Below are 25,139 nucleotides of genomic sequence, written 5' to 3'. Positions count from 1 at the left end.
ATGATATGTGCACCATAGTTACTGGCGTGAAAGTGAGCGAGAGAGCAAGCGAACGAGAGAGCGAGAAATGGATTTAAACATATATTGCACAATTTTATTTCAACTCATGTTCACGTATAAGATCCAAACCACACCACTTGACTCAATGACAGATCTTATGATCTAAATCTCAAGCGCTAGACCCCCCCACACCCGTAGCCTAAGGAGTTGATAGGTCATATGTTAACGGCAAGTTTTAAATAGGGTGAATCTTTTGGGTTTAAATTTTTCAAAGTGTATACATATCCAGTAAATTTAAAAAAAGTTCAAAATCTCTTTTTGGTTTCTACTTTTCCTTTATAAATATGAGTGTGCCCAACACACGCATTATATTGTTTGAGTTGTACTTTTGTATTTACATTCAGTGGGTATTTTCCTTGAATCTATTATAACACCCATTGGAGTCAGTGGAGTAATGATTGCGAGTTATCTATCAGTAACAGCGAGTTTTAAACTAGTCTTGCTATCGATTTTTTTCGCTGGGTTACTCACTTAAACACAGTTCATGTTTTCAAACAGTCGATATTTTCACAGTTTCGTCTAGGTTTTTTCTCCTTTTCCACATCACGTTCCATGTTTTGTAACAAACCAGTAATCACGACTCATTTTATTAAGTTGCTTCTCCGGCGCTTGCGTCAATGTTTTTTTTTATGTTCAACCTTTTAGTTAAACATTCGTTCGGTAAACAAAATGAAATGTTTTCATTTATTACATAATATGAATACTTTCCTATGATTTCTATTTTTAAAACACAGACATAATCATTTCGTTATTTCCACATGTTGCATTAGATGGTCTCTCTAAAATGGCCAAAATATAGAATTAATTACCGATTTAACTAGATCAAGAAGCATATTGGTCGAAACAATAATAAGAATCAACCAATCCTAACGTAAATCATGGCCATTCGAAGTTTACATTACGTTCTTTTGATTTCACGGTGTCAACTTTATTGTTAGTTACACCATGAAGGATAATTCATTTGTAGCCACAAACACCTTATTTTTGCGATATTGAAGTTACAAAAATTGATAGAAATGTCTGTAAATTTTTATCATTATTTTATATGTATACATACAAATTTATTACTTCCCTTTTAAAAGAAACTATAAATTATGTAGTACCAGACCATAGACAACAACAACAATAACAAAATACAGACTTGAAAAACACAAGACAATCTCGGGTAGTCGTCCGGGTTTAGAACTGATGGCAATTCTAACGATGTAGAAGGCGTGATTTTGCCTGTAATCCTAGGATTAACTTTGTTTGGATTCTATATCCTAGAGATGACATGTTTCCAACTATTTAATGGATTTCCATTTATACTTTCAGCCCTCCACGTGATTCTAGCTGCGTCATTCCACGAGATACTTATAGGGAAATCAAGCCAAAAATAAAGTTTAAAGGAGCTAAATCGCTCATATTTGGGACCTAGAAATTGACACAAATGGGTCGCAACGCATATAATAATGTAAAAAGGATGTATATAAACTGATTTACATTCAATCGTTTCTGTTTTTATTGTAATTTTTAATCAGTTCGGTGAAATACGCCCGACGTCTCAATCGAATGGCAATCTCTAGCGTCTGGTTATTCAAGTCCACGCCGATAGTATTTATTGCGCATCCTCTCCAGATAAGAATATGCCGTCACCGTTTGACATGACTTGTGGAATATGTCTAGCCTCGTCGAGTCCCTTGTTACAAATGGCGCTGAAACGCATTATGTTACACGATTCGTGTATACCAATAGTATTGGATATCAGAAGCCATTTTTTCCCGATAAGATCACAACATCAATGTTGATTTAAATTAACAAATATTCGTGGTTTGAATGTCGAAGACTGGATGGTATTGAGTTAGAGACTTGGCTACTTTAAGCTCGTACACAGCGAAAGTACGCTCACCCAAAACATATTAATTGAACGACTGTTTAAAGTTTAAATAGTTTCTAGTGATTGCAGCCCGTCATCTGTAATAATAAATGGGCGATGTGATCCACTTGGATTATTTTCCCTTTAATTTATATACCAAGTCAAATCAAAATGTCGATGTATACAAGCAAACACAGAAGTGCAAATCAGTTAGTCCTTGTTGTTAGCTTGATTTTTATTCAATGGGTAATGGGTATTCTTTGAACGGTATAGATAATCATCCTTCTTAAAGAAATGTACCTATGAGTCATAATAATTTTAAAAGGCATACTATTCTAGACTGAAATACAAACCATTCACTTCAAAACAGTAGTATTATACTAAATTACTATCTAACGAAGACTTTTCAGCAGTAATTTTGTAACAACAAAACACATCCTTATGGAAAACAGCTACTAGTGTATTTAAGGCGAAGTTTCGTAGAGTATTCTCTCAACGTTATCAGCTTGATAGCGTTGAGAGCATACTCTACGAAACTTCGCCTTAAATACACTAGTAGCTGTTTTCCATAAGTATGTGTTTTGTTGTTACTCTATCCAGTTACTGAATGCAATTTTTGTTTAGTTTAAATAAAGAATTGTTGTTATAATAATGCAAGTTATGGTGCAGACAGTTTACACAACAAGTTCCAGACAGAGTAAACTAAACATAAGATACCGTTTTCCAAGAAAACATACAATTCAATATGCGTCTACTAGTATTTAACCTGACACTTGGAACATCGCTGACATCCCAATACCATAAACTTGCGACTGTCGGGTCCCTGGGGTGCTGGAGAACAGGGTGTATTAGGGAAAACGCCAGTAAATAACTATTAAAGATGCATTATTCAAATCTGCCTATTAGGCTAAATTTGCCTATTGCGGGCCTTTCTTTAGTCCTTAAATGTTATTTTGCATTATCTATTTTTGAACTATTATAGCAAGAACGGTGAGCTCTTTACCCAAATCTTCCATAATGAAATTCTGGGAAACAATAACGGTACGTATATTGAAAACCATACTATTATTGCGTGGTGGTCTATAAAGTGAACCAGTTGGCACGTGTTAGGGCTACCAGACGCTGTTTGTGCCGATTGTGGCATTGCTATACACGTTTTTGTATAATTGGACATCATTTTTACTCAAGGAACCTAATTCAAATGTCTGGTACTCCTGCCACAGTATATGGATTTTACAGGCTGTTTTTTCCTGAAATATCGGATTGCTGGATCGCACGAGTTTGAGTTATTCGATTCTACTTTAACATATACCCAATAAAGTATATATTATATTATTGCCCACGCCTGTGTATGTGTTTTGACATTAATTCTATAGTTTTTGTCTCATTAACGTTTTAATACAACCGGTTATGCGTATTCTACCCGGAACACCTGATACCACTTGTCACTGTAAGACTCAACTGAGGGGTCCCTAGGTTTCCTATGTGGTAAATTAAACTAATTTCTACCGATTCAAGATTAACTTGACAGTTATAGAATATTACACAGGGGCATATGTAAACCGCAACCAAATATAATCATTGAGCCATTTCAGAAATGAAATAAACTTCTTTTCGCATAATTACGGAAATTCCGAGAACTGGCCGTAGTATATACGAGGATTGTGGGCGATATTCTAAACTTGAAAATCTCAAAAGAATGAAATGTCAAATGGACTATTTTCATGCAAGCATACTCCGATACTAAAGGACACATTGGAAATGCATTGCTCCATGCCAGAAAATATAAGACTAAGAATATATAGTTGTATGTAAGCAGTCGGGTCACAACCCCAGATCCGTGACCATTTCTCGGCGAACAAGTTTTGACCATGGATTCTGATAGAAGTGCCCCCAGTGAAGATATTTGTGATTTGCTACCACTGAAAACTACGGGCTAACTCCAGGGGGCCGTAAATCCAAGATGGCGATCAAAAATGGTCTGACATTGACCTTGACAAACATTGTTGGCGAAATGACCCATGTTATGTATCATTTTATAAGTTTTGTTGTTCTCCGGACCCATCTTGGGCAGTTTCCGACTCACAAACGGTTGATCCAATATGGCCTTCAAAATCCAAAATGGCGACAGAAAGTGTCACGAAAAGTATTCCTTCACTACCAATAGCAATATACACGTGTGGTATGTCGTTTTAGTGGTTATGGGGGGGACGACAAACACGAATATGCCATTTCCGAGCTGATAGAGCTAATTTGAAAGGAGATATAGCATACACAAATTAAGAATTTTCACGACTACAGACCTAAACTTGTAATTAATAACAACCATAAATTGTTCCTGATATCCATGAATCTTATCTTTCATTTACTACAGCTATCATAATACACCATAATGCATTATATAATAATGTATTCCGCAGTATGACTCGTTAATCTCAGAAAACATGCGTCCAGCGTCTGAGTGTTTTGAGTCATCTATCGGACTTCCGCATTCAGATTGAGAAGTAATGTTATTTTGGGAGTTCTTTAAACACTGACACATAGAGCATCGGGTGTGTTATATATACTTTCCAGGCATGCCCAAGGGGCCAATGTGAATTCCGGAGTCTGTAATGTAGCATATGTAGGATTCATCCAAGTTACTGAATGGTTTTTTGTCAAATATCAGTGACCGCTTCCGACTTTAGGCATTTATAGTGTTTTCAAAGGACACTCAAGCCCAAACACATTTAAGTGTCGAATAGAGTTTATATTGCCAAATCTGCGTCTTTTTCAGGATGGGTGAATTGATAACCATGAAACGCGGTAAAGATCACCCTAAGATGATAAAGTTAAGAGTTAGTATGAAAGTAGAGTTGAAGAACTTTGATAAACTGTGGCATCAATGTTACATAGCTTGCGGTTATTGTGATTTAGTCTAATGAAATTACTCGATTATCAAGAAGAACACCTTGATAATCCTGGCAATAGGTTATGAATGTATCTACAAACCATCATAAATTTTAGAAAAATCAACCCCTTCCCCCAATTCCAGGCCTCTGGTCCATATTCTGTCCAGTTGAAAAATCATGGACAAGCATCGTTAAATCAACATCACTCAATTTAAACCCATTAGGTAGTCGAAAATAATCTTTATCAAAATTCTCCAATTACTTTCCGACAAACTCTTATCTTTATCATCTTAGGGTGATCATTACCACATTCCACAAAAATCCAGCCTTTATGAAAAAGAAGCACATTTTCTATAAAATATCTTCTATTTGACTCTTAAATGTGTTTAGGCTTGAGTGCCTATACCCCTTTTAAAGTGAATGCCCCGATTCCGATCCGCTCACTGTTATTAAAAAAAAAACCTATTCAATGACTTGGAAGCATACAATTTGTAGTGTGTACCACGCAAAAGGTCAAAAGAGCTAACTATCAACCCTACATTATGCTGCATTGCAGAATCCAAAATCCACCATTGCCTCTTTGGAATGGCTGGAAAGCAGTGAATAGGAAGTGTTTGTCTATACGATACACAGCCGATGCTCTATGTATTATTGTTTAAAAACAACTTCTCAGTCGATATCTCCCATAATAACAATACTTCTCAATCTGAGTGGCCAAGTCCAACAAATGACTCAAAATACTCAGAATCATTGCACATGTTTTCCGAGATTTGAGAGTCATACTGCGGAATACATGATTATATATTGCATTATAATGTATTATTATGATAGCTGAAATATTTTCAGGATAAGATTCATGGATGTCGGGAACTATTTATGGTTGTTATTATTACACTGTCTTGTAGGTCTGTAGTCGCGAAAATGCTTAATTATTAGATGCTCTCTCCTTTCAAATTAGTTCTATCAGCTTGGGAATGGCATATTCGCATTTTCGTCCCCCACATACCCTGAAACGTGTATGCTGCTATTGGTATTGTAAGAATACCTTTGTGTCGCCATTGTGGATTTTGGCGGCCATATTGGATCAACCTTTTTTCAGCTGAATCGGAAACTGTCCAAAATGGGTACGGTGAACAACAAAACCTAAAATGATATATTACACGGGTCATTTCGCGAATAATGTTTGTCAAGTTCAATTTCAGACCATATTTGGCCGCCATCTTGGATTTTCGACTCTCCTGGAGTTGGCCCATACATTTCAGAGGTAACAAACTCGAATATCTTCACTAGGGTCCTTTCTACCAGAAACAATCGCCAAACCCTGTTCCGCGAGAAATGGTCACGGATATGGGAGGTGTGATCCGACTAAAGGGAAACCAGTACATGTATTATTCGCCTCGACACATTACACATACATGGAAAACTAATACCTACTAGTGAACAACCACTAACCACAAGCTAAAGAGTACAATGGAGATTAAATTGATGTGATTAATTTCTGTTTCCATTCTCGGTTATCAAGACACTTTTCAATAACGTACAAAACAAAATAATGAACGCAAGTCGTCAATTGCTTATATCCATCCAATACACCCCCCGAGGGAAATCTACCAACGAATTTTTTCTCGTACTGGGACAAAGAGTTCCGAATGAAAGATTTGAGTGAGAATAAATGACTGCACAATTGTGACTATGATGGATGTTTAGAAGTGTGATGTCTCATATTAAGATATCTGATATTTAATGATATATATCTAGGCCTACATGCATGAATGACGAGTAGGTCTAGCAGTTTTCATCCAGACATTGTGTCGATAAATGATGTGTAATTGATCATATTTTGTTTCAAGAGAGAGAGAGAAATGGGGTTTAACGTCCACTCGACGCAAACTAGGTCATTTCGGGACTAACGTATGGTTTAATTTTATTTACATAATTCGCTTGCGTGTAGGGGTCTTTAGCAGTGGGAAATTGCATTCGTTCACAGTAAAATACAGTAAGATATCGCCGAAGGACAACACACCACATTCACACAGACGAGAATACATTTAAACTAATTTTATCGTCTCTACAGTGGCGATAATGATCTTTCCGCCCGAACCATAAAAATCTCTTAGAAAATCGTCCTTTATTATCCAGCCATGTTTACCCAGTTTTTGTCACTGACTACTATGTCTTTGTTTTCAGTAGCAACGAAACCATGTTTACAGCTTAAAAAGTATTGTACATAATAGTTCCCTTAAAGAATATCAGAGCATTAATCATCATTATATAACAAGAACTGCAGATTATGACAAAAAATTGCTTTCTTCCCATGTAGATTAGGTTATACAGACCTTGTCTATGTGAATACCATTTATCTCACGATACTTTACTATTTTTATCGTCATTGTCTTTTTTTGATAGACTGGAATGAACCAAGGGAGTAGAAATCAAATCTCAGTCTGAATTTTCCATAATGATGGACATCTCAAACACTTCACTTATTGGCGTGACCTGTCGATGGAAATCATTGAAAAGAGATTATTTACCTCATCATTGAATTGCAATAGCAATAGAAGTTCGCCTTCTGTCTCATTCTGTACGTAGACTAGAGATCTATTTAATTTGAGAATAGTTCACTGGGCCGAATGTCCACCATGCTGAAAAATTAGTGTAATATTTTATTATGCGGTTCTAATCCATTTCATATATTTCATGCACACAAATCATAAAACAATGTTTTAAATTTCATTAAAATATGAAAATGGAAGATAAATAAAGATTTCTCGAAGTTATAGTTGGGTCGGTCACCTATCTTCGCGTCTGTTCTCAAGCTTGCTAATTGCAAGCGGACGGCGTAAGTTTCGTATGCTTCTATCCGTATACAAAATTAAACAACGGCATAATTTCGACCAGATCTGGACGGTAAACCCACCACTGGCGCAAGTTTAGGTATATACCTAAATTCGCGCATTTGGTATATACCTAAACACTGCACTGTAATCACTTATTATGCTATATGAAAATGTAAATATATAACCTGGATAATCGGGATAATATAGTAAGTCACTTCGTTTAACCAAACCATGGACCCCACAAATCGCTCTATGGAAATGTACTTCGATCGGAATTTGCCTCGGTGGTAAATTGCATCGTTAACCATAGTCGTAATACCAGGCAATATCCCTTGAAGGTCGATTGTGATTTATAATATTATACTTCTGCGGATTATATAATATACTATTGTACCACTAGTTTTAAAGGGAATATACCTTTAATATTACCATGCGTAAAGTATACAGTTGTGCTGTGTATGCAATTATTATATTAGTAGAGAAAGAGAATCCATGTCCCCGTAGACCATTAACCAACGTCTACAGAATTATATGAAACAAAATGCCATCCAAACAAAAACGCTAATCCATCATATGGACTAAGTGTTTTTCTATTTACTGTTTAATGGGAATTCCATCAACTCTGCCTGACTTCATTTTAGCAAACAATATGGCGTCTGCATCCGGGCTTTATGGACTGATGTGATCGATTTCATCAAACAATATGGCGTCTATATCCGCACCCTTCAGCTGCTATGATCGATAGTCATTGTCGATAAAAACAAAGTTAACGTATGATAATATTCCGGAATCTAGATACATCATCATTTCTAATCTGTACATACAAGACTGATTAACAGTTGGGGAAAACAATTTGCATTAAGAAGATGTTACCATAGAACGCAGATTAATTGTTAATTAAAAACACATCAGAAATTATTACATCAAAGGCGTATCCACAAGTCTTAAAGTAGCTAAGTCTCTAACTCAATATCATCCAAAATCTTCAACATTGAAAACACAAATTATTTGTCAATTTAAATCAACATTGATGCTGTGATCTTACCGGAAAAAGATAGGCTTCTGATATCCAATATTTAAGACAAAATAAACATTTTACCATTGGTACACGAATCGTGTACCATAATGCGTTTCAGGCCCATTTCTAGCAAGAGACTCGAGGAACGAGGCTAGACATATTGCACCAAACCAAACGGCGAATGTAGACTGGAATAACCAGGCGCTAGAAATTTGCATTCGATGGAGACTGCTGGCTTATTTCGCGGAACATAACTGATTTGAAATTAGAGTAAAAACGGAAACCATTGAATGTATATCAGTTTATATACATTCATATTAAAGTATTATACGAGTTGCGACCCACTTGTGCCAATTTCTAGGTCTCAAATGTTAGAGATTTAGCTCCTTTAAAAGTAGAAGTAAATGAATTTTGATAGTTTAGGGGCCGTACAGGAAATGGCCCTTCCCCATTTGACCAACGACGTATATCCAAATGTCCAGTCCAGTCGTTTCACATTCCAATCAGTTAAAGCAACGTTATCACCCTCATTGAGCAAATAGATGCATGTAGATCGCTTATTACCTAAAATATTAAGCTTTTGCCTGCTTAGAGTACATTGTTTATGAACCATGGTCGTTCAGTTCCTTGAAGCCATAACCTAATATAAATAATTCGACTTAAGCCAAGTCTCTAACTCAATATCATCCAAAATCTTCGACATTGAAAACACGAATTATTGTCAATATAAATCAACATTGATGTTGTGGTCTTACCGGGAAAAGATGGGCTTCTGATATCCAATATTTAAGACAAAATAAACATTTTACCATTGGTACACGAATCGTGTACCATAATGCGTTTCAGGCCCATTTTAACAAAGGACTGGAAGAACGAGGCTAGATATATTCAACAAGTCATGTCAAACGGTGACGGCATATTCATATCGGGAGAGTATGCGCAATAAATACTATATAGACTAGAATAACCAGGCGCTAGTGATTTTCATTCGATTGAGACTTCAGTTAGATGATAGAGTGTACGAAGCGAGGTCGCTGTTGAGCGATGCCGCATGTCAGTTAATTTGTTTGAAAGTTCGATATATTATACGGCCTTGATATTATGTTCAGTTGTGGTTAAAATGAGAGTTTGGATGTTGGTATTATACGCTCTTTTGTCACTTGCGTTTACAGTCAGAAAAATTGATAAACATCGCAGCTAACACCCCAGTTGAATTGCAGCCCCATTGGATCACTGTAGTCTGTAGTGTTTCCTATTTATTTGTCTGCTTCGGGAGGAGTCACGTAGTCATTGGTTTTAAAGTTGATCTTTAAGTATTACATACGCCGGTCGTCAACGAATGTTTGCAGTCGAGCACCCGATCTGTTGTCTTCCATTACTTCTAACGTAGAAGGTGTCTCCACTACCTGTTCAACACGATTTAAACAGTCACTAAAATCGTAAATTCAGGTAGCATTTCCAGTTGCGATGCGTGTGGCCAATCTCAATAATTTTCCTTCAAAAGACTCCTCATTTCAAAAACAGAAGACATTTTGAAAATAAATACGACCCAGACCGTCTTCTATCTACCATAATTGAGTTGCACTTTCGTTCCTACTTTAGGGACCGGTCATTGTAAATACAATTTAAACAGCGCCATCATCTACATACTACGGGTTAGAAGAATATCGTATTTACTACATCTTGTTACATTTGTAAAATGTAAAAATGTTAACCTGCATTAATATCAAACATATGCCAGTAAATTAAAAATAATAATAGAAAAAGAACGAAACACTAACACCGAACGATATATTTAAGAAATAAGTCATACAAATTAGCATGTTTGCATGTGTAAATAGCCAATTTAACACGTGTAAGTAAGAAGTTACATGTATAAGAAGTAAGCATATAAGAGAGACACAGACTAGGTCATTTCGGGACTAACATGGTTCAATTGTATATCAAGCGGGGAATCGAAACCACACCTCTTGCCTCAATGACAGACCTTCTGATCAAGCGCTCGTGAAACACCCCCCCCCCCCCTAAAGCATATTAGAGTACCCCTTTCTAGGTTAAGGGCTAGAACTACATGTATAACGTAAATGCCGCTCCATACCGCTAATAGATGTCATAACGTGCTATTAATTTAGATTTGGTGATTGTATTCCTGATACATGGTAGACTATTATGACATGTCGTGATATTAACGGTAAATCTTAGAATCGTATTAATTGGGGTGAAATGTGATGAGATTTGTAGCGTATGATATATTGACAATGTCACGCGATATGTTTGTAATAAATAGCAACGTAGGCTATATACAATGACATCTGATTGCGTTATGGTACTGTGTCAAAGTGACATTGTAATTTGCATTTATCTGATGTATTGGTTACTGCCTTCTGATGTCTGCTGGGTTGTGATTTCACTGACATTATTTTCATTTGAAGTTTACATTAATTGCCATTGAATTCACACTGCTGCCGAGAAGCATCTGTGTTCATACAAAAAATAGTTGTTCTGAAAAAATAGCACATTCATTATTTTAATATTTTATGTGCTTGGGAATATGTCCTAGTGAATTCAGTAGTTAGTTCATGTTTAACAGAAATCATTTCGGTAACATAGCCTATTGAAAATAATTGTTTTTTTTATATTTATGATATTTAGTATTGCAAAGCAACATGTTAAGCTTTATTGGGCAACACAAAGTCTGAAATCAACAAGAAAAAAATATCGCCCTGCCGGCAGAATTTTCTATTGCTAGCATGGTTATAGAAATAAAAAGTTAATGTAGTTTCAAAATGATAAATTCTGTTTCAGTAAGGTTTCTCAGGAAATATAAGAATGTTTTCAGATGCATATCTTCGCTGTGTGGCGCAAAATTCTCTCCATTACTAGCATTGCCATGGAAATAAAACGTTACTGTAGTTTCCAAATTGCTTATTCGGTGTGTTGCAATAAATTATTTTATTCAGGTTTCTCAACTTGACTCAAGGAAATATACGATGATATCTACACACTAAGCATTTCTAACAATAAACGAATCTGTCTCCATCTAAAAAGCCGAATAACACCATTGTAGACACAACCGGCGTATCATATCAAGCTTTAGTCACAAGATTTCGAGAAGTTTATTTTGTTATGTCTAGAATAATATTTATCATATTGATCAAACTGAGAATCCTGACCTAAGGGTTACCGTGTGATAGATTATGAATGTATATTTCATACTTTTGAATGTCAAGTTGACACTGAGATATTATTTGAAATCGTTATACTGGTTTAGAATACGCGGCTCGCAATGGCAAACGGTTGGGTTTGAAAAAGGATGGGTTTCTTTGTCTGGTATTGATAAATGCAATGAAATGAAATGGGGTTTAACGTCCTACTGTTCTCCAACTGGGTACATGCAGTTTGTTATGGGGGAAACGTTGCCCGGACAGCGGCAATTTCAAATTCCAACTGTCAAGGGTTCTTTTACGTGCACAAAAATGTGTACACGGGACCTCGGTTTTCATTCCACTGCACCACTGACAAGGGGAAACCATGCGGGAAATCCCGAGGAACTTTCTCACCCAACTCCAGGAGCGACCCCGAGACCTCCTGGTTAGCGAGCCAACATCTTACTCACTGAGCCACCGCGAACCCCGTTTTGTTTCGGTTCCTTGTGTACAGGATTCGAGTGGTACCCCTTTGAATATATACTATTTTATCATAGCCGAGAACTGGTAATCCCGTAGCTTCATTTTTCATTGTCTGTATCTATTTCCGTGCTTGGGAACCTTTTAAAAAAACTGTTTATTATTAGTATTATTTGATTTGATTTATATTTTCCTTTCTTCAGCACTGGGTTTTATTGGACTTACTAAGTTCTATATTTTATATCATATAGGCCTATATACATGTACACGAAGGTTAGGGTTGCATATTTTGTTACTATAAAAATTATGGTAATAAGTCAAACCGGATATCGAATCATATGGAAAACAGTTTGAAGAAGAACTATTGCTAATAATTGTCTCTTGTTTTTTTAAGTAAACTAATATTGCGTACGTATACTTAATAGGGTTCTGGTTCCATCCAAGGGACAGGCGCTCAAGTTGGAACCGGATATGAAGCAACCCACACCGGGAGTCAATCAAGATATTTGGTTAAATGACTTGCCGTCTAGACATCTCCGATATACATTTGACGGATTCTGTAGTCAATTCTAAATGTTGTACAACATATTAACGCTCCAAAATCACTACTTCCGTCTGTCTGGACATTATGTAATTAATTATATTCATGCAATATGGTTTTACCATTTATGAATGAAAATGAAATGGAGTGAGGTTTAACGTCCTACATACATTTAGAAAGTAAATGCCATAATATTTTAATTAGGGATTTGAAGTGATTGGCCTTTTAAAGGATTATGTGGACATACAGTGAAATCTTGCCATTAAGATAATACGAAAGCTTACTCAATGCAATGCCCAGGTTAGCTCAGTAAAAGCCAGTACAATTTATTAAGACGCTTTTGTAATTTTGATTTATAACAAAATTACTGTTTTATAAAAACAAATATATGAATTATAGTCCGTTTTTTATCTAAACGTTAGTGGTGGTTAACGTCCGTTTCTAGCAAGGATGATATCGCGGAAAAATATTAGTCTAAATCCAAGCGAGATTTATCAATTACAAGTAAGCACTGCACTCTTTAAGGCGTCGATCGATAAGATCGTGCGCTTTGTATCTTTGTAAATATGGCTACAAATAGCATCCAAGGTACAAACCTATCTTAGGTTCAAAATTCTAACGTGCTATTGTCTAATTTCTAACTTCTATTAATTTGGGAATTGCTATGTCGGTTTTTATTTAATCTTTAGAAGCAAACATTTTAAGGTAAAACTGGCCGGAAACCTTCGACCAATCATAGTAATTTGCAACTGTGGTTCTTGTGCATGAATTTGGTCGAAAGTGTCCAACCAGTTTGCCCTTGAAATGTTTGCTTCTAAAGATTAAATAAAAACCGACATCGCAATTCCCTAATTTAATCTAATGACTGCACGTCGTATATAACTGTATTTGTCAAATTATACACAATTGAATCGCAGCACTTTTACAGCACTGTGGTAATAACTATATTTACTTGCGGGAAAATGTCGTGTCTTAGAATTTATAAATGTAATTCTTTTACCCAATGGCAGTAAGACGTCCGATTCAATGCGACCTATCATTTCTGGGAGAAAAAAACACTGTGCTGAAGACAGCAGCTGCTAAAACACAATATATTTTCAAAGCTGTTATTGCGGGAATGACACTTTGGCTTTAGTGATAATAGATTTAAAATGGGAATAAGTTTCTTTAGTATCATAATGTACAATTATCAACAGCAACATATACATGTATCTGCTTTCAAATGACAGAAATAAAATATTATTGTCCGTCTAATATAATTGTTCTACACATTTTTTAGTACACATGCTTGAAAACTGAGAATATTCTTGGAAATGTCGCCAAAATAAATTAATAATTGTTCTTCTATAAGTATATTGAAGTTTATTGCTTTTTTCAATTTATAAATGCCCCTAAAGAATTATTCATTTTTAGTTTTTTCCATTTACTTACCATGAATTTAGTACATGAAGATCGCTAAAATGTTTATGATTACATAATTGGGCCACATCTTTATTAAGACATTATTCACAAGATATTATCTCTGTCTTATAATTTCTGATGCCATGCACGTGGCGGGATACTATTCTATCTAGAACACATCCTTCTGTTATAGGCTACTTTTCTATTTAAATAAGGTAGGGAAATCCTGAAACCATATCAGACATATGAACCTTTTAGTAATAAGCTAGGTGTCTAGAACAAATTATTCCCGTTTTTACATTTACTTTGCTTGGAATAGTCCGACTTTAAACTGTGATTACATAATCGATTACATTCGATATCTAGAATTGTACGTAAAGAACAATTTATAAGCTCGGAATATTTTTTGCGTCAGATAACTGAATTATGGAGTAGAGGGGTTGAAGGCAGTAATTATAATTAGACATACACAGTATTAATAATATTAAGCTACTTTAATGATGTTGTATCCCATAGAATTAATGAAATTAATCATATCGTTGTAACACATAGAATTAATGAAATTAACGTTCTTTATTCGTTCTTGCAAGATGAACTCTTAATGCCGTTATTTAATCTTTTATGTCAACTATTCCTTACGTTGCTAACGTAACACATCTTTGATCATCACATTAAAGGAGTATTATCACTTTTCACCAAGAAAAAAAGTGTAATTGTGTCTGTACAATTTAAAATTAATCAGATCTAGTAATCTGAAAGGATTGACCTACATAACGCAACGTGGGAGCGTTCGTGAAATCTTTGACCCCCAGCCTCAGAAAATGTTACATGAAGACAGGCAATACGATATTGCTTCATTAATCACAATATTAATGTAGTAAATACACGGACATTGAAGTGCTGGACGACCCTTAATAGTAAATTAATTAAACGCCGTGGACAACTAATATTAAAATAGTCAGTCTTATTAAAATTGTAGCAACTTTCGTTTAATCTAATCCAATTCAGAATAAACGGAACGAAAATAGAAGAGATTCTTATTTTATTTAGATTGACCAAGTTCCTGAGTTAAATTTCCCTCCGTTCAAAGATGGATCTATTACCGTTCCTAGGAATTTAATAATGCTACTTTATATTTCAGATATAAGACGAACGTTTGAATTATTTGATAAGAATGGGGATGGTTGTATTGATGCATGGGAAATAAAAGATGTTGTACACAGTCTTGGTCAATGCATGTCAGAAGGAGATATAGATTTACTGGTTAAAAACGTAGATAAAGACGGTAAGTTATTTCCCTTTGATCCACCCTGTGTATGAAAGTTACCTCCCCTTAGTTTACTATTTTAATACCTATATGGGGTGATCGATTTTTTAAATCCGATTCTAGATTCCATTCGGATGTTTCCGATTCCTGATATGTGAATCTATGATGCATTGATGTGTATTCATGGATTCAAATTGATGGCCCAACAAGTCAACAACATAGTTTGATTGAGGCTATTGTGGTGCATGGACCCATTTAGATAACAAACCTCATCTATCAACCCTCCTTGTTTCGAGATAAGAGATGATGCTATATAGTTCCACGTAGGAAAGTCCAACGCCGATCTCATCGGGCCTCAGTAAGCAAAATTGACAACATTTTTCATCATAACAACGATTGATTATTGTTATTTATAATATTTCTGCCACCTCCAACTACAATTAAGCATAACAATCCTACCTGAAACGGGTATAAATCATCGTATTTCATATCGAGACGTTAAGCCGTTACTGGGAACACCATTTTTAAACGGGAGATGTATGACGGTGTATGTCGGATAAAAACAATTTAAACGCGAATGTTTGTTAGGCGATAGTTGTGCCACTACATTGGCCTCTGTAAGTTTAATTAGTCATAATAATATAAAATTATCTTATTTTTAAGATGTTACATACATTAATAAAGAAATTGAGTTTGCCACTTGGAACTAACGGCACCCAATTGTAGCTAAAAACAAGCACATCAGTATATCTCAACGTTTTTAGCTACGTTCTCGTAGCTAGGACCCATTGAGGATCAGTATCGGAAGGTCCGGTTTTTTGTAACTTTTCATAACTTTTAAAGCTTTAGATATTTTAAAAAACATTTTTCACAAAGATTTCGTCCTTCTCATACCCTACATTATACATTGATCGGCTCCTCTTTCGAAAGGTATTTACACAAGACAGCATAGAAAGTCATGGGATTCATCTTTAAATATAAATAACAAAATTTTCGACCTATGTGTGATATGTAAAAGGGAACGAATTACTGTCATAATACCACTTCGTCGTTACTTTTTTGCTTACTTCCTGTGCAAGACCATCTAATAATGTGTTCTTTACGACCGGCGTTCAACCTAATAGCGTACTCCATATATCAGTTAGATTAATGATCGAATTGGTTTGTATCCCCGAAGCTGATTCTATCCCAATCTACCCATTAACACCAAGTGTATCAATAAATAGCTCACAGTCGCCATGAATAATTGATGATATTTGACTCTTTAGCTAGAATTGGCTTATACTGCCAAGTGTCCATTTTACAATGGCTTCCACAGAAATGCGAATTATCGACAAATAATAGACAATGCTGGACGAATGCACAACAAAACTATAGACAGCTTAGACAATAAGGTGAAAAAAAGGACATCTAAATATTTCAAAATGGCTTACAGTAACGACAATTTATAGTGATAATTATAAGAGCCATAATCTCGAAACAATCTGGAAAATAATATATGTTAATGTACATGTAAAAACTAGAAACTGTGCAAACTTTGTGGTTTGTAGCTTGAAAATTGACTGGGATACGGGCATTTGAGTTTCATGAGTTACCGTGTGCAAATAGACCAAAGTCACCAAAAATAATATCTTATATTAGTAAATCAAAACTGTGTTAATGGATTATGTAAAGACAGATTTTTAAAGATGTATATATTGTATATATCGGTAATTGTTTTATAATAGGCCTACCTGAGACATAAAACTGTTACATATGTTGTATTTTTTATCACATATTTTTGGCAGATAAAATATTCCAGTTGGTGGAAAACAATATAAACCTTTTTTTTTTATATAAAAATTATCATCCATTTTGTCGGGAAAAACCGGTGAGTTTTCGAAACAAGATATGTATCAATAATTTACTCGAGTTGCAGATATCTTATTTTTACCTTTCTAGTGAAGATATACAGCTCGCATTTGGTGTCTTAAAGAACTTTTTGTTTTGATTACGAATCTGCAATCAGATTATGACTATAACCCAGTAACCGATACTTCAAAATTGTTGGAATAAGTATTTCTGGAATGGGAATTCCACAAGAACTCTAAATCTACACTTATATTTGACATCCGGGTGTGTTTTAAAGAGTGGAGAACTTTTAAATTTGACCATGTAGACCATGTGATCTTGAGATTAACTTTCATGAAAAATTTAGCTCAACATGTTTTCTACACAATGTCAAACAATTGGGGGTACAATATCTTTTATAAACACGCAAAATCAACTTATATATTCACACTTGCGGCTGAAAATCAGTGTCTTTGCACTTAAAGCAGGATTATGATCATGGATAAGCTCTGATGATACATAGTAAACTGCCGCAGACTTTCCTAACGCTAGACAACTATGATTCAAACAGTAAGACATCCTCTTTCCCATTCCAGAAATACTTATTCCAGTAATTTTGACCTATCGGTTACTGGGTTATGGTCTTTTGAATAACAGCGCCCACGCCCATCTTGGCCGAAATCCCCAAAATTGGGTGGACCGTATCTCAGGAACCGTTAGTCGGATCAAGCTCATTGGGCGATAATTGACATGGAATGACCCAAACCACACATTTGGAAATAATGGAAAAAATATCAAGATGGCATGGGACAAGAATGACTTTAACATATGTTGGAGACATTAGTATACACACTATAATTACACCAAGTTTCAGAATTTTAGGTGCTCATATACCGGGTTCTTTAGGTTCGAAAATACGAGACAATTTTCGAAAATTTGTGTCTAAAACCATGTTCGAGGCCAATTTTCTGGGAATCTAGTGAAGACGGATGTGTTGCTGTTGTTGTTTTTTTAGTGTTGAACGTCCGAAGGCGATATCACAGACAAGTCTTATTTTTTCATTTTTTAATTATCTTAGCGCACGCGCAGGGGTCTTTCCTGCGGGAGGAAACTGGAGTACCCGGAGTAAACCCACAAGGTTGAGAAGGCGCCCCTATCTCCAAGCCACATACGCTCACACCAGGGATCGATACTGCAAGCCAGAGGTGACCGGCCAGCTAGAGGTCGAAGCGTGACACTCTAGACCACTAGCCCCCGCCCCCCGAGACGGATACGTTCTCATATGTAGTACCTCCGGCAATCTCTGGATAGGTCAAAATATGGGTCTATATCTATCACCTTGTAGCTCCTGATTGTGCAATTCTATTTAATCAAGAGAATTGTCACTACATGTGGAAATTATTATGTCCGTAATTAAATACGTGTATATATGTAGTGGACAGTATATCTTACATCGTAGATCAAAATCGTATGGGGTTCAATGGGTTCACACCAGTGAAAATGTTTTTTTCTGTATTATATTTCTCCAGAATTCTAGTTTTCTTTGAACTTATGTTGCCGATACTTGGTGCATACACTTGCTCTATAACTGATTTGTTACCCAAGGCTTCGTTTTCATCTTGACGTTCTTCTACGACAACAAATGTATCATCTACTGTTCGATACTAGAAGGTGTTTGAAATGATAAGGTTTTTAAAGCAGCGTATTCAAAGGATGTCATGTAAATGTCTGTTATACGAAGGGTAAAAGGAGATCCCACAGGTAGATCATGTACTTTCTCGAAAAAAACAATCTTGCGAGTGAAATTGGCGGGGTCGGTAATGTTTTCTATTTGGTAGTAATTCTTAGACTTACGGGCTGGTAACATCGTGCGCTTCCGAGATTGGAATATTAGTAAAGAATTTGCCCCATCCCCCTGAAAATCAACCATGTTTTGATTAGTCTGATTTACTGTTGCAGAAATCCGACGAATCCTTTATATACGAATCAGCTGGGTTTATAAAGTAGCTATGCTGTATAGATCCTCTTGAGGAGACTAGAGGACGAACGCTCAATGGAATTTTGTGTAACTTAATCTGAGCCTTTTCACATGTTCCTATAGATTCTCGTCAATTTGGTTGTCTGTTTCCCGGTTAAATAGATCCTCTTGAGGAGACTAGAGGACGAACGCTCAATGGAATTTTGTGTAACTTAATCTGAGCCTTTGCACATATTCCTATAGATTCTCGTCAATTTGGTTGTCTGTTTCCCGGTTAAATAAATTGTCTTTCAACTGGTAAACCAATGCGGTAGCAAGGAAGCTGTGGAACACACGTTACGTTATACCTTGCAGTGGCATGCAAAGTCTTCCATATCTGGCACAAACTAAGGGTTGAGCGAATGATTAAAAGGTTTTGTTAGATTAGTGTTGGGATTAGAATATTTGAATAATTAAGATTTGATGACTGCCATTTGAATGAATTACACTCGATGTAACGCCCTGCAAACTGCAAGATATTGTAGACACTGAAGCAGATACCGCATCTCTAAATGATTCAATTTAGTTGAGTACTGAAACTTACACAGAAATGATAAATTGAAATGGCGTATGGTCAAAGCCAGTGTCACCTCTAATCTTCGCTAAAACCTTTAAATGGGCATCTTTTTAATCCAAGTCGGGAGATTATCCATCGTTGATATATTGATTTTTGATACGTAACAACATGTTAAATAATCTACCTAAGTAGCCTACATTTTAGCATGCGTAGCATGATATTTTCAAAAAAAAATGCAATTAACGCACCGAGACCTATTAAAAAGAAGCTAATTGCGTCACTGCTCTATATCCTGCACTCAACAACAGTCATTAACTAAATAACGAACGCGATCCATATATCGTGTTATAAACCGTGATGTAGCATGAACAGACAATGTTTCCTTTGTTATTCTTCATTCATTAAACCATTTATCAATAAATTATTTAAACATCTCGGTCTGACGACATCGATGTTATTTCATTAAACTGTCTTCTTTCACGGTTGTTACAATCACTTTTCTATAAAGTGTCAACGAAAGCCTTACTGGATGAACTACATATTGCAGAACATTTTTTCCAGAACCGATCAAATATCCTGAAACGAATTAAACACGATTAACGAGGCCACTGGATATCATTGTATAAAAGTGACATCTGCTGTAGAGATTCAAAATATTGTATGTTACAATCTATACATGAAAGTTCTTTTCGAAAACTTATTAAGAATTTTATGTTAATTCTCTTTATATACTCTTGATATCATCAACAGTTTCCCTGAACAAAAGCCAATCAATCTGGATTCTTCGGAGATGTTCCGTGAACTTCATACCATACCTTGGAAGTCTTACACGGTAATTACGCATAGAAATGTACGTGTTTGAAACATAATCTTTATGCGGCATTTAAGCAAAACACATTTTTTAGGGAATATCAGTCACTGGTTTATTCTAATATCACATTTCGTCAAGTATCCTCTTGTCGTTATCAAGCACAATGACATTTAGTAAAAATTTACTTTAATCAATATATATGATACCATGGACCTTATAATACATGTACCATGATGATACTAACGGATGGCCGGGCGCTGCATGGGTTGTGTCCGAGACCGAAAGTAGTATAACTCAGAAACCGGAAGCGATAGTGCAGCGCCACCAGGCTTATGTTACCCATATACACCAAATTTCAGCTTTATGCCAGCCCAATTGTATAGCTGCCAACCCTTAACAGACAAATAAACGACAGTCACAAATATAAGTATAGATAGAATATAGAATGAACGCACCGCCGCTTTGAATGATTATATGAGAAAATGCCTCAAGTGTAAATTTCGGTGCTTTATCACAATAGGCCACATGAAACTCTGCCATCATATTAACGAGTCGCAATGAGGTAAAGCAATTAGTATACGACAAAATGAACAACTGTTATAAAGTAATAATTTATCACTGTGTTACATTTATTCAACTTGTGTTAATAATGTCATTACTGTGTTTCCACTTTTAATTAATAAATGATGAACACCAATACAATTTACGCAGCAACATGATGGTTGCTATTAATCAGTTCTAGTCTATGTCAAGTGAAGTTGTTGTTCGGTATCATTAAATCTTGGTGTGTTTGTCACCTTTCGCGCTTTAGAGAAAGTTAACAAGTAGCATTGCATTTCCAAAGTTTAGCGAAAACTGCTAAATTTTATTTTGATATTTCTTAACTTTTTAGCCGCCACTATATCAAGGCAGTATGAAGTTAGCTCGATTTTAGTTTCGAGAAGTTCGTTTTTCATTATTTACCAGGTGGTAGGACTTGATTTCATCTGTTGAAAGATCTGGTATTCATGTAACAGATTAATAATGATTTCTTGATAAAAGTTTACTTTGTGCTAGCTATCGGAGCATTCTCAAAAATTTACAAACCTTTAGATCTGTGGAAAAATTACAAAACCCGGGGCTTAACTTTCGGACCTGTAACGGAAGTACAGTTCACCAAACGCCCCTGTATAGTTTTACAAAGAAACATAGATAACAAATGTTAAAAATTACCACATCAATGAAATAATATGTATGTTGATGAAATTACTAATAAATAATGGTATAATGCTAAGAATGCTGATGATAATTCCTTCTTTACTTAAGTAGTTTCATAGTTCTGAGAATCGACACCCCTTGGCTGCTAACAATCAATGTGGTCATCCAAAGCACGTGGAAAGTCAGTCAGACATTTCAGACGAATTATCTTCAAAATGATAATTGCTCGGAATAATGTTACTGTATGTTTATAAACCACGAGTGCAATTAGCGCCATAAAACATTTTTATTGATATCCTTGACGCTGCCCCAACCTTCCACAAAATTGATTGATATATATTTAAATGAGCTGATCTGTTGATATGTAACCGAACACTACAAAATGGCGTCTTTTTATTGATTGTGGTTCTGGAAACCACACTCATATTTTACAAGGATAAAATTGTAATTGTCATTTACGACTGGTTGGTTCTGTGTTGTAGGCTACAACAAATAAAAACATTGTAAAAAGACGTTCTTTTCATTGATTTGATTTGAGGAACGGGGTACATTAATTGTTAAAAGCTAACTAATAAACCTGTCATATGGCCCTGCCAGTACCTCTAGTGAATATTTATAGACAGTAAGATTGCCGGTCACCTCTGACTTGCGGTCTTGGTTTGAATACTTAGTGGAGGGTATGTGGATTGGACATCATTTTTACCTTGTGGGTTTACACCGGTTTCCTCCCACCGGAAAGATCCTTCCGCATTACATACTAATAGTAAGTGCAGGGGGACTGCACCACACAAAATTTACACAAAAACAAATACACGGACAGGACATCATACTCAGGAAAACACAAACATACAGACAATTAAAAAAAGTGAATGGATCCGGGGGCTAGCCGTAAGCGCAGAAGTTAAACCCTACGAAGAACAACAACGCATTTCAATGGACTGTCCATTGTTTTAATGTGACATTTTTACAGACAAGAACTTTTTTATGTTGTTTACCTGTTAATTATAATGAACCTATCCATAATATGTATTGGGCGTTAAAATTGTAATATAACAAGAACAAGGGTTAACCTAATTCACAACAATCATGACATACCTCAAATGGGTTGTTTTTGTATGGATAAAACATCATGTGATGAATAAGGATACACTTGGAAATTCACGTTCCACTAAGATATTTGTCCGTAAAAACGTACTGTCGTGATGTCCCTAGTGATGTTAGGGGGTTGGATGGCTGAATGGTTAGCACGTGCCCGCTGTATCATAAAGTCTGTCATTGAGTCAACTGGCGTGGTTTCGATTCCCCAGTTGTACGTGACAAGGAGTATATAGTAATTTTGCTTTCTCCTAAATCCCTTCTTTGAATCTGAAATGGCTTCACAATCTGCAGGAACATCAAATCAAATCGATTCTCTGTACACGTGGTCAAAATGATAGACTGGGTGGAAAAGACTATTATTTAATTAGCACTACCTAGTATTTTATACTAAGTAGAATTTAATTACCAGTCTTCGGATTAGATAGTGTTAATGGCTTTTTACATGGCGCCATGATCGAGACGCGGACGTAACAGTCATTGTCCGTCATTATCGTCTGCGACTGAAATACATTAGTCTGTGTGACTAGGTTACTTTTTGTCTTGACCTTTTACCTCTCCATTTTGGTAGTCAGTATGATATAATGGATGAGGAGAGAGTCAGTAATATACTAAAGTCCTTTTTATATGGTTTTTGTTTGATAATCCAACAGATTCGGAAGCTGGATTATTCACCATTCCAAAAACACTTAAAATGTCTTTTTGCACAATACCAATTTAAGTTACAAATGAGGCCTAAAACTCTTCTACACACTATAAATTGAAGCTCACCATATCATTTAGTAGAACAACAAACAAACACTTGTTAGCTTTGTGGTGTCCCCAAATTATGAACAAATATTTGAAGTCAGTTGGTGAAGTAGATTGTATGCGGATAGTAGCTGCGCGGCTGTAGTAGTGTATCGAATTATTTCATAGGCAGTTTGGGACGCTAAGGGCTCATGGCTAATCAGTGTTTAAAGTAGCTAAGTCTCAAACTCAGTATCTATCATCCAAAGTCTTCGACATTGAAAACACAAATTGTTTGTCAATTTAAATCAACACTGATGTTGTGATCTTACCGGTAAAAGATGGGCTTCTGATATCCAATATTTAAGACAAATTAAACATTTTAACATTGGTATACACGAATCGTGTACCACAATGCGTTTCAGCGCCATTTGTAACAAGGGACTCGAAGAACAAGACTAGACAAACGGTATCTGTGTGAAATAGCTTTATTTAACGTCCGCTTCCACCGAAGTGATATCGCAGATATCTGGAGAGCATTCGCAATAAATACTATCGGTGTAGACTGGAATAACGAGACGCTAGAGATTGCCATTTGATTGAGACTTTTTTCGTGTTAAGCCCAACATAAATGATTTGAAATCAGAGTAAAAACGAAAACGATTGAATGTAAATCAGTTTATATACATTCATTTTACATTATTATATGCGTTGCGACCCATTTGTGTCAATTTCTAGGTCCTAAATATTAGCGATTTTACTCCTTTAAATGTTCTTTATTCCAATAAGCCTCCGAAAATAGGTGTGTAACAGCCTAATTAGAGACCATGCTCTGGTACACGTATTTGTCCCAACAGTCGACATTCAACCCCTACCTGCCTACATCAAAGACGCTGTCCTAATCGGGGGAAAAAAACCCAAAGGGTTTCGCGTGAATTTTGTATAGAAACAGAGGGGGTCTACATTGCAGTTACCCGTATAAAGAAATTAGAGTTCATAATATTTAAATTTCATTTTTGTTAATTGTAGGCAATGGTACAGTCGAGTTTGAAGAATTCCTCCACCACTTTGCTCCAAGATATCGAACAAAAGATCAAGTTGAAGCCGAAATGATGGAAGCTTTTAGAGCTTTTGATAAAAATGGGGACGGATTTATCAGTGCGCATGAGTTGCGGGTAGCCTTGACATCTGTTGGAGAATGTCTCACGGATGCCCAAGTGGACGAAGTTTTACGAGATGCTGATAAAGATGGCGATGGACAGATTAGTTATGAAGGTACATATTGTTTTACACACTATAATAGTACTACGACATGACATCACGTATACTGGACCGATATCGCGGTTCCTTTCATAACAGCCAAGTGCTTTTTAAATACCTTGTTCGTTATAGGTCGACTTCGGTACATTGTGTTCTGTAATGAATGTGTTATTTTACTTGTTATGTT

The 25,139-nt window shown here is 35.8% G+C and overlaps 1 long non-coding RNA gene across 1 annotated transcript in view; it reads left to right on the top strand.

The window, feature by feature from the left end:
• The window catches only part of LOC130014257 (uncharacterized), a 55,634-nt gene extending 30,773 nt beyond the window's left edge, over positions 1-24,861 (top strand). Inside the window, exons 2-3 of the long non-coding RNA XR_008789239.1 lie at positions 15,371-15,514; positions 24,722-24,861. This is a non-coding gene — a long non-coding RNA (uncharacterized LOC130014257). The remainder of the gene's footprint in view (positions 1-15,370; positions 15,515-24,721) is intronic.
• Positions 24,862-25,139: the final 278 nt, after the last annotated feature.

The sequence above is a fragment of the Patella vulgata genome, chromosome 1 (genome assembly GCF_932274485.2).
Source record: "Patella vulgata chromosome 1, xgPatVulg1.2, whole genome shotgun sequence".
Taxonomy (NCBI): Eukaryota; Metazoa; Mollusca; class Gastropoda; family Patellidae; genus Patella; species Patella vulgata.
Note: the sequence above shows the minus strand (reverse complement) of the source record. Positions and strands in the feature narration are given on the sequence as shown.